The sequence below is a fragment of the Taeniopygia guttata genome, chromosome 4 (genome assembly GCF_048771995.1).
Source record: "Taeniopygia guttata chromosome 4, bTaeGut7.mat, whole genome shotgun sequence".
Classification (NCBI taxonomy): domain Eukaryota; kingdom Metazoa; phylum Chordata; class Aves; order Passeriformes; family Estrildidae; genus Taeniopygia; species Taeniopygia guttata.
In genome coordinates, this window is record NC_133028.1 from 25,028,791 (window position 1) to 25,042,672 (window position 13,882).

The 13,882-nt window shown below is 36.1% G+C and overlaps 1 protein-coding gene and 1 long non-coding RNA gene across 3 annotated transcripts in view; one reads left to right on the top strand and one right to left on the bottom strand.

Moving 5' to 3' along the window:
* Nucleotides 1–13,882, bottom strand: part of GABRA2 (gamma-aminobutyric acid type A receptor subunit alpha2) — a 63,450-nt gene that overhangs the window by 37,951 nt on the left and 11,617 nt on the right. The gene's annotated exons all lie outside the window — the stretch shown is intronic.
* On the top strand, nt 7–10,084 carry LOC140683927 (uncharacterized). The gene is made up of 2 exons (XR_012055578.1): nt 7–8,026; nt 8,096–10,084. It is a non-coding gene; the product is annotated as an uncharacterized lncRNA (long non-coding RNA).

Sequence of the window (13,882 nt, forward strand, 5' to 3'; positions counted from 1 at the left end):
CTGATATAAAAAGAAAAAAAAAAAAAAAAAACAAGCAAACATTTTAAATTGATAGAATTTTTCCTAACTCTCTATGCAAGATTATGGGACATTTTGAACAGATTTCTCTCCTTGTTTACTACCCCTCACCAGTGTCCTGTTGTAAATACTGGGGGTTTCTCTCCCACTTAACACAGAGGTTAACAAACAAGCATTTGTCCCACAGAGTAGTTTGTTTCCGTTTGTTAGCTATACAATCACCAGCAACTACACACATATATCCCGTTTCTCTACCAGCAAAAATAACTACAGCATCTTGGATTCAACATGGAAGGACAATTCTAAACACAGAATGCCTTTGTTGCAGAGGTCTTATATCTGTTATTGCAGATCTCTCCTATTAAAGCCTTTCTAGCCGACAGCTGTTTTCTACATCCTTAATAGCTTTTTCAAAGAAAAAGACAAGGAAAGGCAATTATTGACTGTACCAAATGTAACAGAACAGCATCCTACTTTTCAATTTGGTATGTTTTTAAGTGGCACATATTTTAACATAACAGCTCCTTTTCTTGATATGCAATGCTCCTGATACATCGCTGTGGTGCTGTGAACACTGAGAAAATGTCCTTCCTAATCATTGCAGTCAGACAGCCATGAAATCAGAATATTAGATATTGTACTGCAGGGGAAAATAACTGCTTAGTTTCTATCTTCAGTTTTCAATTAGGCTCAAAATAGAATGATATTCACTAAGAGGGGTACTATGCACAGGAAATTTCTTAACAGCAGTTGCCAACTACAGTCTGCATTCTAGACATACAGTCAGCATTCTAGACAGTCAACACAAGGAACTCTCTGCCTTAAAGCCAGCTGCTGATTGGAAAAGAAAAATTTGAATATAACTAGGTGCAATTTGATTCATCACAGAATTTCCTATTCCCAAAAAAAATACAACTGCCTGTTGTATAATTGATCCTGCTGTCATATTATGATTATATTTCCATATTTAATCATTATTAAATGTGGGTAGGTAATAGTTTCTGTTTTCCTAAACGCTGCCTTTTAACAAATACATGACACAAGCAAATTTTACTTCTAATTATATTGAGGCCAACAGTATAATCCCTGTTTCTCACTGGGAGAAACCAGTGGTGCTCACTCATGACAGCAGAGTCTCTACCACCCACCAGGAAATAGCCAGGACTGATCCATGAGCAGCTGCATGGAGAGCAGTGCATTTTCAAAGGGATGTAGCTGCAAAGATAAAGTGATTTCAGACAACTTCTGGAGCATGGGCAGGCAAGGAATATTCATCTGTTCTCATCTATAAGGAAACTTCTTTTTTCAGATAAACACTAGAATACAGGACTTCATAAAGCCCTTCGTACCAAAAAGAATATTTTTGCCCAGAGTCATGGAATGACAGAGACTTCTGGAATCCCTTATGAAGCATCCTTACACAAGCTGAGTTGTTCTACTCCAAACATCTTACAAACAAATTTTAAGTCAGTGGAAAGAAAAAGTGCTGAGTCTGCTATGCTCTTGCTATTTAGCAAGGATGAACAGGTATGGCTGAAGTACAGAACTATTGAACTACAGAAGCTACAAGTATATTTCAGAGGACCAGAGACTTCATGCTGCCCGTGGGAGACTCTCCAGAAAAAAAATATTATCTCCAAATGGTTACCTGGCACAGACTGGAATGAAATAGGAGAATGACAAGAGTGCTACTCTTCAGGAGGTAAAATGATGCTGCAGAGACTAATTGTGAAATTTGGCCTGTACTGTGATGACAATACAAAATATTAATTATAATTCCAAAAAAAGTAGTGGTGTTACAGAAATATGGCTGACAATCAAGTATCCCAACAGCAGAGTATCAACGCTAATTTCAAATATAATTATGTAACTTGAAGGAACCCTCCTATAGGCAACAACGTCACTTTGCAAATCTTTACCTGCACACTCCCCGACCCCCAAATGCTTGGAAACATGGTCCTCTTGTAACTTCATTCTATTGCTATCAGTTATATGTATCTGATTTATTATTTGACACAGAGGAATGATTTTAATATTTGCATATAATAAACTGCAGCCCATGGAATCTTCAAGCTTGCCTTGCATTCCAAGTTTTAATTAAAAACAAAAAATCCCATATTCTGTTATATGATTTCTAAACTCTTCTGGATCTACTCTTCCATCAGAAATGAGCAGAGAAGACAGGGAGGAGAACAAACATATTGACCACAACTTATGCTTTTAGAACAGTCTGTCGATTCCCCTGTTGGTTTGTGTTAAGAAAAAGTACACCAAGGAGGAAATGGCAGATTTTTATAGTTTTGCCTCTTATTTTCCAAATTTTGCATAGGTAAGAAGTTTCTATTCATACCCTACCCTCAAGAAAACAAGTCCTTAAAGACAAAAGTAGCTGAAATATAATAAATTTTGAATTACTTCTGTTACCATTTGTGTTAGCAGCCCGAGTCTTGTGTTTGTTTCTTCCTTGTTACTTTACGTAGTGTTACAATAAAGGTTCCTCTGAATTAAAAATTTGAACTTGAGGGTTCATAATCAACGTCTACAAAGACAAAAAATACATCATCCTTTTTTTACAACAAATATTGTAGCTATAGCTTTGAAGGAGTATATGCTAGTCAAACAAACAATTCAGAAGCTCAAAACACAGTTTCAAATGGGCTCTCTAATCAAAATTCATCCAGCAGGCGTCACAGTCACAGGCTTTTTATAGCTCATATTCTGTCAAGAACAGCACAAGTCATCGTACTTAGCCCACCAGAGATTCAAACAGTTCTGGATCATCAGTTCTTGTGGAAAAGCCAAGGAATGTACTCAGCTAAAAGATGTTCATGCAACATGTGTTTGCATAAAAATCTTGCTTGTTTTTTTTTGAGAAAAGTTAAGGACAAGCTTTTTCTACTGGGATTATAAAACTTGTTTCCTCAAGTGACACATAAGCGCATAACTAAAAGGCCTGATTTTCAAAGGTGCTTTAATCAATGGAGGCCCATATTGAAAAACAGTCTAGATTTTAAAGAATCCTCTGTTGGGAGGAAGGGTGTATTCATTGGTACTTGTGAAGCATTCATTTATACTTGTGGGCTCTTGAGTTATTCTGATTCACTGCTTTTGAAAGTTATACATAGAAATGGGAACGGCAAAGGGTAAGGATATAATTTCTATTTAAGATGCTTCTTTTAGGTGAAAAGATCTCAGGCAAAGGATAGAACACGTAGCTGCCACCATCACATGTAGTACTCTAAAATTCTACACAGGCTATTACAGCACAATTTCTAACTTGCTTTGGTCATAAATGTTAAAAAAGAAGGCCTATCTGACTTAGATCAGACCGGTTTCTCAGATGATGGAAGCCAAGGGTAAACTGACAAAATATAGTCAATATATTTTGACAAAATATAGTCAATATATAGTCAATAATGATAAAGGAAGGAAGAAGGAAGAAAAGCACATCCCGTGGAAGAAAAAAAAAAAAAGTAGTAATCATTATGATCATATCATACATGGTTCTCAAGCACGGGTTTCTTATGATTCCCTTTCCTTACTTGAACAGGGAATGGTATCGTTACTGGAAAAAAATTTTAAAAATAAGTAAGAAAAAGCAATACATATACCAAATTGCAGAAGATTTATACATCTTTATCTGTCATTAGATGGAATGTTTGCTGTGTACTTTAATTACATCCAGGATTTTAAAAAACGTTAATTACAACAACTCCTCTATGAAGATAATCATTTTATTATCCTCAATTTTCCTTGGGAAGCTGAGGCAGAAGGATTGAATTACATGTATGTAAGGTGAAGTACGGGTGTTTGCCAAGTCTGGTTACAGCTGTCCAACACTAAGTAAACACACTGGAAAATATCAACATCATTGACTTGTCAAAAAAATTAGAAAAGTGGTTCAGAGCTCAGCTAGAGTTGGTAACAGTGGCATCGCCAATTCCTTTATGCCAGCTCTCCTACTGTTGGGATACCCTTTCTGATAGTCTGAAATCCTGCTGACTTGCTTCTCAGCAGAAGAGCTGGCTCAGCTGAAGTAGCTGCTTGGCAGAGAATTTTCAGTGGCTGAAGTCTAAACCAATCCAGGCTGAGTAATGGAGATGATTAGAAAAGTCAGATGAAAAGGTTCCTCATAAGCATTTACCAGTTTGTCAAAATGGTAAGATTCCACAGAGGCATTTATATTTTTGATTAGTTTCTTTGGTTTGCTGTTTTGACAGCAGTTTCCAAAATTTTTTCGAGTTCTTTCATATATTCCTTCTCAGCTGCCTGCATTCCTGACAGGGTACACAGAGTTCCAGCCTGTGATGTGAGGTAGCTAGACACACAGGATTCTGCATACCTGAGAGCTCTCCCTTTCCTGCAGAATGCTGAGAAAGCATTACCTTTACTGAAATAAATTTTCAGAGTATTTCCCATATTCAAGAATGACCTGAGTATTACTCATTCCCCCTCTCATCAAAATAATCTAAAGTCCTTTCTTCAGAGAGTAGGGAAAAAACATATATGGCTCACTCTATGCACGTTTAAAAGAAAAGAAGAAATTAGTGTGATCACTGCAAAATCTTCAGAAAGATTCCAGATGTTTGTTTGCATGAAACTGGCTATATTATTGATTAATGTGTTAAGGCTGTTTTCACCAGAGAACAGGCCTAGAAGATTGGGTTGGACTATTTATTCTCTTTAATTTCAACTTTTATTCAATAAAGCTGTAAATACATGTTTTGGGCAGCTAAAATAGAAGAAAATCTCTTTGAAGTAATAAAAACCCATCAAAAGTCTTCTTGGTGGGATAAAACTTTTAAAGTATACATATGCAGTTCTAATGTATAATATTAAAAAAATTCAGACAAACATTATTTTAAATGTTTAATTAATAGTGCCTGTGAGAACACTGAAAGGCTGTAACTGAAAGGCTGCTAAAGCATGCAAGAAAAAAAAAAGAGACAAGAAGAATAAAATACTGCTCTTTAAATATGTCAACAATAACAAAAAAGGAGGTCAAGATGCAGTGCTATGGGAAACAACTGAGGATTTTTGAGGTTTTGTGGAAATGCTGTCAAAAGATTGATGTTAATTTAATTATTTTTCTATAAAAAATATTTATCAGGAATTGACATTGTTCTGACATTGTAATATGGTCTCCAGGGGTATGCTTGGCAATGTTGCCCAAAGGCCTTGAAAATGTCATTCATAATACAAGACAGAAATTGCACAGGTGAAACAGCCAGGGTCTTAATCCATCAAACACTGCTCCAACTCAACATGCTGCCCTTATCTGACAAGCTCCTTAGTGTGTCTGTTGACAGCTCAAGACACTGACTGGCTGGCAGGGAATGGGGGTCAGAGGAGGTCATGGAGCTGTGAAAGCAGCAAAATCCATGGGAATGCAGATATTTCAAAATCATGTTCTACCATTTCTTTATTTTTGGCTTAGGTGGTATATGAACAATTTTATTTATCCAACTAAATCTCCATTCATTATCCACTATTAAATTACAACAGTCTCAAAACCACATATGCCCTACATAAAACCTCTTCCAATTTGTAAACTGGAGTAATCTGTGAGAAGAAAAAATCCATTTCTCCCCTTGACATCGGCACTTCATTTTATCCATGAACTATTGGCAAGAAAATTTCTTCCTATGAGCGATGATTCTCTTTCAAATCTTATCTTTAACAAAGTATACGTAGAGTGAGCTTACCAGTAAGAGCTAGTAATACCTCTAAGTATCATATCAACAGTTGCAGTCCTGATTCACATTGGTGCAAATGAGACCAGGCTCAGACACTGTATTTAATTTCACAGTGTTGACTAGAACAAGAATATATTCTGGAGAAACTGTCTGGAGGAAGAGACGGGAATTGAAAGCCAGTAGACTAAGAGACCCCAACCAACGTAACTCTGAAGAGCTGATATCTATAAACAGATATTATATTGCTTATTAAATTAATGGCAGCTCTATATAAAGTCTATCAGGGGCCCTCCAAGGGCCTATTCAGGAATTATGAAATTCAGCAGCCCTGTAAAGAAGTACCATAAATACAATTATGTCACTTACACTAACTACTTGGGCTGCATATAAGCCCACACTTTTATTTCAGCAAAGCAGTATTCATTATCCTGAAATAATTAAAACTTGTTCAAAATGACAAGAATTTGCTTTAAGACAATAATTCAGTTAAACATTAGTGTTTCTTTAGAGATGAGTGAGACTTTTTGACCATCACAAAAAAACACTAACCTGGAAAAAAGAATTCAGTTTACCTGTCAACACCCTTCTCTACTGTAGCAAAAAATATGACTTGCGAAAACATTCTCAGATATGTTTTTATCTAAACAAACAGCTTTTTTAGGTGTAGATTACCAACAAAATGTCCACAGAATTTTATGTAGGCACATGTGCAACACAAATAATGTGATATACCATAATCAGTATTTACTCTTTGTGCTGTATGTAGAAGATGCTGGCGCAGATATCAAATGAAAAACACAAAAAATTCTGTGCTGAGAGAACATTACTAAGATAATTTTCACATGTATATGACAAATTCAAGGTTTAACTCTCAGTCAAAAAGAAGAGTGCAGATCACACACACAAACATTATATTTACTACATTTTCTTCTCTCTCTCCCAAGTGACCTTTGTTTTGCCAACCTTATAATTCAGATCACAAATTTTAACTACCAAAGGGTCCTATGAATGAAGAACCTTGGATACAAGTGACATTTGAGGTGCAGTTTTAACTTTATTTTATACTTTCTCCGCAAAATTGAGAAAGTTGCTCAAGGATAATGCTAAAGACTGATTTTGGTGTCCAATTATCTCTTAAATTATTGGACAAGCTGCACAAAGTTATTTAAACTCCAAGTTTCCGTTTAAATCAAAGTTAATCTGAATGTCTCTGTGGTCCAGATCATAATGACTAAATTTTGCACTTATATTTGTCTGAATCCCCTTTATTCTTAAATTGCTGTCTAACATTGTCAGTACCAAAAATTCCTTGGCTGCTTATATTTCTACCTTAAGGCAAAAATATCCCAATGCTGCCAAGCAGCCTAAAGAACTGGCTCTCAACCAAGTCCCAGCGAGTTCTTCAAACTATAAATAATTACAAATTTACTGAGCCAGAAAGATTTTGAGAAAGAAAGCAAAAAAACAAGCAAGAGACTGATTCCACAGCCTAGCAGTACTCATGGGATAGAGCAGATCAAGATCTAATTATTTACAAAAAGCAGAACAATTCCTTCCAAAGGCTGAGGAAGCATGCTGTGTCTTAGAAAATTCACCTTTGTGGTCAAGACAGAACCTGACACACAGTAACTGAGTTCAAGTCTCTGCTTTAAATTGGAGCATGCACTTGACAAGAGCTGCTCTCTATTTTAGAGGTTTCCATTAAACCCAACCATCAGCTTCTCTCATGGCTCTTTTCAGGAAAGGAGGAATGACATGAGCTCTAGAGAGGGAATACCCCTGTGAAAAGATGAAAAGGAGACTGGTAAAGTTTTCACACTGAAACTTGGTTGTTTCACATGTGTTGGTAAGGAAAGGCTTCAGCTGCATGCTCCTCTTCAGCATTTTTAATTACTTAGCTTGACAGATTCCTACTCAGTTTATTGACTTTAAGAACCACATTTGTAGGCAGTTATGCCAACACCATCTCTGAGATGTGTCAACAGGCCCAGCTTTGCCCATGTTCCACATAGGATGCCCAGCTGTTGGAAGCAATTAATTCCACTATATATGTGGGGTCCAGATGTGGGAAGCAACAAACCTAAGCCCTCAGTCTTGTGCGGCCAACTGGCCAAAGACCATGGGTGCCTCTAAAGGCCAGCAGGAAAAAAGAGATCTCAGTCCATGTTCTGACACATATGCAGCTATACAAATAAATAAGTAAAACATCTCCAGTGGAAGAAGCCGCTTTCTCAGAATGATTAAAAGCCCCGTGTCTACATAAAAGGTTTGGTGAGTGGGAAACATGGATTCAGATCCCTTTTCCAAATCAGGTAGGGAGTAACTAATACGTTTAAGCTGGAATGTACTTTATCCCTGATGAGAAAACTGCTGCACTGCAGGTAGGGAGTAACTAATACGTTTAAGCTGGAATGTACTTTATCCCTGATGAGAAAACTGCTGCACTGACTGGTGCAGTTCATATCACATTGGGCCAATCAACCAACCAGTGTCTAGCCTGAATGCTGACACTACTTTAACATGAAAGAGATTTCAAACAACCCAAAAGTGCATAACTTAATTGGTTCTTTGCACTGGGAAAAGATATTTAGATACTCTCACTCATTACTGTTGAACTTCATAGACTTTTGTCACCTCCGGCAACATTTTGACAACCTCAGAGGTATTGACTGCCAAGTGATTAAGGAAGCAATTAACTAACTAGACAGCTTTTTGGATTTTTTCCCTATCATTTAAACAGAGTATTCCTCCAATTTACGAGTTCATTGTAAAGGTATTAATACAATATGGATGTTTTGGTTATATAAATACTTGTAAAAGCTGGGTAATTATGAACATTAGTGCTGACTATTAAAAAGGGAGAGACAAAATGTTGAAAAGAGGTAAATTAAATCATTGGGAAGAACAATCTAAACACATGGGCAATATGAAACCTGTTCCCATAAGACTACCATGAAATCCAGCAAATCTCCCTTTCTTCCCTTTTCATTACATCCTCACACACAATGAAGAAAAAAAAATTAAAAGAAAAATAACTTAAAAGCATGCAGCTCTAAAATAAACTACCAGTGTGAGGAATTTTTAGTTAAAGTTTCACAAAATGTTCAATAGAAACATGAAATTGAAAATATAGTTGAGTTTGGCTGGAAGAAATGTGATCTTACTGAAACAGATTACGTAAATGTTGAAGTAAAAGGAATTTAGCTAACACACAACACATTTGGCAGCAAACCAAAACCACATGTCACACAAATGAAAAATAAAACATCAACACTAAATCTAGTCCCTTTAGACACTGCAGCTTCCCTCAGGATGAGGAGTGTTTATAATTACCAGGCTGAATAATAAATATGACTACTGCATTGTTTAGATAACTGCATGAGCATGATGGAGCTAAAATGAACCAGACTACCTCAACACTCCCTAAAGAATGAGACAGAGGAAGACAAAAAGCACATTTAAACAAGTCTTGGAAATCTGGAAGGGAGCAGACTTTGAGTAGAGCAATAATTATTGGAAGTGACCTGAATTGGTGTCATCGCACAGGTAGGGAGGGCAAAGCTTATTACTCACATGAGACTGCATTTCTGTCTACTCTGCTTAGAGCTTTGTGCTACTAGAGAGAAAGTCATAACATGTAGGTAAGGCAGAAAAATTCCCAAAATTATTCCAGATTGAAGAAACTTAGACATCTTTCTCTTCTTTTTTTTTAATTTTATGACCTCAGTACTTAGAGTCATGGAACACCTTGGCAAATTCTGCTGCATTACACTTCTAGGCTAATTTCAGGTTTAATCTCTGTGCTTTATTCCAAGTCATGGCATTTATAAATCATCCCATTTGATACACTCTGACAGTCTCTCCTACATTTCAAACCGCATCTACCCCTAACAGCGGTATCATTTTTTAAAAGTAGCAGCTTCCAGTTTCTCTTTGCAGTCATAACACAGCCAAGTCTGGGTTTCTTAAGAAGTGCTTTTATTGTATAATTGCTATTGGCTCTTCAAAAACTTCATTTTTGTTGCTAGTTTGTTTGCTTGCCCACCACTTACGTAGGCTCAGCTGCTTTTCTAACCAAGATCATTCATCCTAGATTTTATCCAAATTAAATTTCAGAAGCCACTTCAGTTCACATATATATATTAAATACATAACACATCAACTTGCCAGTGAAAGTACAAGTTATGAAAGGACACTGTCCTTCAGGACCTTCCCACATTCTAAACATTAAAAAAACCCCTAAATTCTCATAATTTCCTGGAAGAACATCAGAAGTCTTCTGCATCAAGCACCTTTAAAATGGCCACAGAACTCAGTGGGATGGCCAAGAAACTGTGATAATACACAGATATACATAAAGCATTTCATTCTTTGGCTACACACTCCTTTTTCTAAGCTAAAACAGACACTGTCACAGTGCTTATTAGTCTTGTTAATTAGTTAATGAGGAATTTGGGTAGCATGCCAGAGTCCACTGAAGTCAGTGAAGAAGTCTTTTCCTAGAGATTACCAGCTTCAGCAGAAGCCTTTGGATTATGTCTGTCTGCGTGGTCAGTCACAGTAAAAAAGTTGCCACCCTGGAGCTGACAGAAACTCCAGTTTCTGCCAGAAAGTCCAGTGGGAAGGATTGTCTTGATTGTTCTGTGGCGAGTGATCACGTCACCAGAAGCTGGCATCTTCCCAAGGCTTGCTGCTATCAGAACAAAGCATGAAACTCACATGTTCCAAAGTTCCAAAGGCTGATGGAGGTCCTCTAGATATCAACAGAAAGCATTGAAAATGAAGATCCTTTCAGACAGATTAATTTTAATGTCTGTGCTTAGTGTCTGGGTATTATAGTCCTGGATTGTATAGTCATTAAAAATGGAACTGCAGCTCTTTTATCTTTTGCTAGCCTTGTGCTTTGCATTCAAGCATGACAGAAACCAATGGTAGAAAGAGGTAGTGACTTTATTTAATAGAGCTGCATATTAGTGAGCACTTTTATTACATTTTTTTTGCAGCAGGATCCTCAAATATATTTTTCATAGGTAATGCTGTATGAAATTCTATAATAGTATTTCAGAAGACTGTGATACATTATCAAAAAAAAAAAAAAAAATTAGATAGCATTCCAAACCTTCTATCAACCAGGAAGCAGTTCCTATTTCAAGACAGGTAAAATAACTATGAGGTATAGGAAATTAATGTTTATCCAGACAACTCTATATTCTCAAAAAACTAGCCAGAGAAATTACTAAAATCAGCCAGAGGTTGTGTGCATGTTAACACCCTAAATAGCTACCATGCTTAAGCACACATAGACACACACTTTTCTCACACGTTCCTGAGCATCACAGTTGCTGAAACATAGGGAAGGAAGGAGTAGAGTTATGGTTTCAATACCCAGCACAAATCAGACTGGTTGCCAAGCTGTCTTTAATTTTGTATTCTTAACATTTTTTGCTTGGCAGCAGCTCCAGGGATGGTCATGGGTAATGAGCTTCCTGCTAAACAGGAGTCCTGACAAAAACAAAGCTCATGGCTTGACCCAACAGTGAATCATTTTAATACTTAGACAAGCATCTCATAAATAAGCAAAAAATACTGGCATGGACAGTAATGAAGCAATTTTTAAGTTTCATTTTAATATGTTACAGAGTTGTCAGTTATTCCTCTGTTATCCAGTTAATACTAAAAAAGGTCTTAATCTAAGGCTGTGCAAAGTGTCTACAAGAAGTGCATTGTAGCACTCAAAAGTCCCTGAGCGAGCCACTTGAATGTCTCCAAGCTACTTTACAGATAACAATGTTTCCCAGAATCTCCTCTAAAACATACTCCCAGGATACTCCTAAAGCTTGGATTAAGCAGCCTCAAATTTATCTTTTATTTTTGCCTGTGACAAGAGAATTTGCCTCTGGCTGTCTATGGAACTTTGAGAATCCACTAGCTTTCTATATGTGGAAAGACTATATATTTGGGACTGGAATATGCTTTTAATATTAAATTAAAAGGTTGGGCTTTTTACAGGCATAAATTAAAAAATATATTTTTTTAATTTGAAACAATGCCTAATATGAGTTTAATCAGAATCAAGTTCCTTCAAGTGCATATTGCTCCAAGCAGAAACTATGGCTTTGTGAAAATGCAGGTAATATCTACCCCAGATACTATTTTAAAGCATTCAATTACTTTAAAAGTAGCATATCATGCAGTAGCAAACCAGATTGTGTGTTTCTTTTTTTTTATTATTATTATTCTAATGGTCATTAAAGACAAAATGTCTAGTAAAAACATTAAGAATTCTCTGACAGCTTTTAGCACCCAGCAGATGAAAAGGAATTATTAAAAAGTGACGATTTCCTTAACTCAAATAACAGGAATTTATATTTCTCCCTTCTCATCTTTACTTATTTATTTATTTATTTTCACAGGTGGAAGTCTCTTCCCTTTTCCTTTCAGAAACTGCATGAGATGATGCAGTACCAAATTCACATTTACAGATCTGGTGAAAAGAAGTTCACTGTTCAATGCTCAGTTAAAACTATTGACACAAACAAGTCCATGAAATGCTGTGGAATGCCTTAGGATGGCAGAGTGGTTATATAAACACAGCATTGCATCTAGACTAAAACCTTTGGTTTTCTCTTTTATATACACCACAGTACAACACTCTTCAGCTGCTTCTCATTCAGTGAGCCTTTAAATTATTATTTCAAATAGTGAGAATAAACAGGCATCTACAGTAGCCTTTAGATTGTCACTCAGAATGAAATATCTAGAACATTATGCTAGTGTAATTGTCCCTTCAACCTACCTCTAAATTCTTCAATATAAACAGACTTTCTCATCTGTTTCATTCCTTTTCTGCTCTCTGGTGCTGTGCTGAGAGGTTTACACACTTGCAAGAATGGAAATAAAAATAAGCTCTAATACTTCCCAATTTCCTGATACGAGTTGTCTGAGGAACCTATTGTCTTAGAACAACTGCAAATGGATATAAGAAAGAAAAAGGAGGGAATGTGTTGGAAAACAATTACCTCTCTTGGATGACAGAATCAGCACCAAGCAATTGAGACAAACAAAGAAGAACTAGCAACATTCAGGGCAATCATTCAGTCAGAACATACATTGCCTTCATGTCATCTAAGTATTTAAGAGATGGAGAGTATGCAATTTTAAAAATTAAAACAGAAGAAGGTGCTAAATGAAGATAAGTAACTCCAGGGAACTACTTTCACATTAAATATCACAAATGTTAGTCTATAAAATTGTACAGCATACACCAGTTTTTAACTGTTTCCTGTTGAACCATATATAAAGGTCAATGGTCCATAGCACTGAATTTTATCTTCAATCAACTCTATTAGTCATAACACTACAAGATTATAAAATACTTAATTTACAGTCTGTAAAAAACATAGATTAAGTAGACGGAACATGGGACACCCAGGTTTTCCCAAACAAACTGCAGATAAGGACATGTGATCTCTACTGGTTCAACAAAAAAATGCATGGGGAGGACCAAATATGTATGTATATACATTAAAAAATGCATGCAATTTGGTCAGACTAGATCCAATCTCTGCAGCTGCACAACTTCACTGGCGTGTTCAATGTTCTCTGATGTGTACAATAATCCCAGGTAAGAGGGGAATTGATTTACATTACTTTCACAGTGTTAAATGCTCTAATTATTACATAGTCCTCAACATATGGCAAGGAATTAAGGAATGTAAATCAGGAGCCATGTGCTACACAGTAATCATATAAATGGTTCCCAAACAGCAATACCACTTCTGGAAGATTAGTAGAATCATGCTTTTGTGATTTATAAACAATTTCCACAAACTAGTGGTAAAATACTCTATGTGATAAAGCAAACTATTAATAGGGTGGCAGTGGTAAACAAAATTCTTATAGTTTGTGATTAATTTCATTAGAGTATTAACATGGAAAAAATAGATATAAAAATGTGTTTAAAGATTAATCTTGGCATATTAAAGTCCTTTGATTCTTAGAATTAAAATTTATTAGACTTTTGACAGTATTAATTGAAAATCTTCTGCTGATGCTTTAATGTGAATAGTGCAGCAACACATCCTGTATACCTGTTTCTTGAGATGGATGACTCATTGTAGAACAACACTAAAATCAGAAATTTAAATGCATGCATATACCATAATGAT